Here is a 3,390-nt window from a genome sequence, read left to right as displayed (position 1 = left end):
CTGTTCCAAATAATATCAACTAGTTTATCAAAGTAGCTCTCTATTGCTAGATTAATTTCTTCATCTATAAAATCATGATGAAATTATTTTAAAGGCTTAGAGAATTTAAGCTATGTACCACTTGTCTGACATTTAGCAGATTAACTTCTTAATTTGTGTCCAGTTTTCAAAGTTTAATGCTATTTTTATCTACTTTTTTACATGACCTATTTCTTGTTGCAATGGTAGTACTCAGTAAAATATTAGAATCTTGTGTCTATCTTTTATTTAAGACTGGGTGAGGTGTCCAGAAAACTTTAAAACATAATTCCAACTTTGAAATAATAGGATTCTTCAACTAATAAGACTAATTAGTCCATATAAACATTTATCTATTACCTGATTTAATTCAACTCAACTATATTTGACAGTATTTATTAAATACTTAGTATGTACTGTACTTAGCTGTGTACTAGGTACTGTTACTATAATGTGAATATTAGAAACACAATGTTTCAAAAATTGAGACAACATAATTTAAATAGGGTTCCCTTTTTTTTTGAGACAGAGTCTCACTGTGTTGCCTGGGCTCATGTCATAGCTTACAGCAACCTCAAGCTCTGGGGCTCATGCCATCCTCCCATTTCAGTCTCTCAAATGGCTAGGACTACAGGTGTACACCATCACTGGATCTTCTATTTTTAGTAGAGATGGGGTCTCATTCTTGCTCAGGCTGGTCTCAAACTCCTGAGCTCAAGCAAACCATCCACCTCGGCCTCCCAGAGTGCTGGGATTACAGGTGTGAGCCACCGTGCCCAGCCTGAAATAAGATTATGTGGACAATTAATATAAATTAGGAAGACACCCTCTACAGAAAAATATCTTCTGACTTCTGTGAAACATCAGACCTCGTTAATTCAGAATTCAAGTCTGGAATTGACCAGTGGTTCTATGAAAAAATGTTTGCTAAACCCATTAATGGGTACAGAAAAATACTCGCCTCTTGAAAACATTGTTTAAGCAAACTTATGGTGGTATTGTATGTATACATGATCTTACACATATGTGGAAGCTAAAAAACTTGATCTCAAAAAAGTAGAGCGTAGAATGATGGTTAGCAGAGGCTGGGCTTGTGGTGAGGAGATTGTTGGAAAATGTTGGTCAAAGGATACAAAATTTCACTTACATACAAGGAATAAGTTCAAGAGATATTGTACAACATAGTGATTACTGTTAATACGTTTTTTTCTTGATGAATGCTAAGAAAGTGGATATAAAGTGCTCTCACCGCAAAAATTATAACTGTGTGAGATAATGCTTTTGTTAGTTAGCTACATTTAATCATTTCGTAATGCATATAGACTTCAAAATGTCATGTACATGGTAAATACACATATATGTAATTTTAAAATGCAATTAAAAAAGGTTTTTTAAACTAGCTGAAGATAATAGACTTAATTGATGTAACTAGAGAACATTGTGGGCTTCTATTCTTAGCCACTTGTTTGCTGAGTTTTCAAAAAAGAATATCATTGCATTCATTTCAAAATAGCCTGTATAAAAGGCTTTTAAACTCTTCCTCTTTGCTCTCTCCTCTCCTCCTTTTCTTTCCTTTTCTCATCTGCTGGTAGTGCAAAATCATGAGGGCTTCTTTTGTTCATCATATTTACTTAGCAAACACCATACTCCATATGAGGTATACTTGATTACTGGATTTACTTAGCAAATGCACTTTGAGAATGGCTTATTCTGTGAGGCTACGGGGCAATACAAGGAATAGTAGGTGAAACCCACACAAAGATAATCTTAATTCTGTTATATCTTTCTCATTGTCAGAGCAGCCCCAAATGGGATTGGCATCACAGTAGGGAGTCTTCCTTAATGGGATGAGATATTCAATTTTTAGATGGGAATGATGTAAGGAGAATTCAAACTTCAGAAAAGTATTGATCTAAGTGATTCTTGAAGTCAGGTATGTATAACATTGATGAGGATGATGACATGATTGTGAGGAGGTAAAGAAAGTAAAGGGAATAGAGGAATAAGAAATAATTTTATAATTCTTATTAGTAAATAATTATAGTCTGTGCTAAATGTGGTCTCCAAGAATAATGATGCTGAGAAATAGTGTTGTAGCAGTGAACCACAATCAAATTTTGTTTAGTTTGAATAAGTCTTCTTAAAATATTTGCCTAAGGGGCCAGGCATGGTGTACCTAGCACCTCATGCCTGTAATCCTAGCACTCTGGGAGGCCGAGGTGGAAGGATTACCTGAGGTCAGGAATTTGAGATCAGTCTGAGCAAGAGTGAGACACCATCTTTATTAAAACTAGAAAAATTAGCTGGGTGTGGTGGCAGGCACCTGTAGTTCCAGATACTTAGGAAGCTGAGGCAGGAGGATTGCTTGAGCCCAGGAGTTTAAGGTTATAGTGAGATATATGCCATTGCACTCCAGCCAGGGCAACAGAACCAATCTGTCTCAAAAAAAAAAAAAAAAGTGTTTAATGAATGGGAATTTTATTACTCTAATTTATATAATATCATATATGTGGGGAGGGAAGGAAGATGGCCGATGAGGCAGCTTTCACCAAAGGCTTCTGTCCAGAGGGAGAGATACTTGACAGAAGTGGACTCAGAGAAGCTAAAGGTGGGGCACTAAGCATAGATAGAAGATAGACAAGTGCACATCATCTCTGCTGAGGCAAGCTGCGATTCCAAAAAAGAGGATCCAAGAAAACAAATCCCAGGTACAAAGCCCATCACCAAGAGGATGAGGGACCCTTTCCCCAGGGGGGAGGCTTACTGTGAGCTCTCTGCACGTCAGCAAAGAACAAAAGACCTCTCATTTTACCCCATGGGAAAGAGCCACTAAACATCAAATTTCCTTTCCAGGGAGGTCCAACTTGTGAGCTTAGGCATCATCCTGCCCAATATAAAATCGAACAATTATTTTCTGCTCACTCAGTCCACCCTTCCCCCATTGCCTGGTTATCTAAAGGTCTACCCCCTGCAGAGCTCAGTTTGTTTGGCAATTTCCTGAGAGGCCTGGCATTGTGTGAATCACTGGACAGCAGCACAGAAATAGTGACTCATGTGGAAGCAATGGGCTGTGAGGGAAAGAGGGATGCATGAGAGAGAGGGACCCTTGATGACAGTGTGCAGTAGGAAGAGGCACAGGCACCCCTGTTCTGACTTTGGAGGGTGAATTTTCATGGCCCCTTTCCTCATCAGAGGGGACCAGGCTCCAGCCCCTTGGGTTTGCTGGTGTCAGTGCATGGCAGACAGAGGCATGGATGGTGATATCTTTCTGACTTTGGCAGATGAACTTTCCTGAACCCCTTTCTCACTGGAGGGGACCAGGCTCCAGCCTCTCAGGTTTTCAAGACAGAATTGCCTGTGGATTCCTACTAT

The sequence above is a fragment of the Otolemur garnettii genome, unplaced genomic scaffold (assembly GCF_000181295.1).
Source record: "Otolemur garnettii isolate 467f Iridium unplaced genomic scaffold, OtoGar3 scaffold00009, whole genome shotgun sequence".
Taxonomy (NCBI): domain Eukaryota; kingdom Metazoa; phylum Chordata; class Mammalia; order Primates; family Galagidae; genus Otolemur; species Otolemur garnettii.
This window is presented reverse-complemented; position numbering follows the sequence as displayed.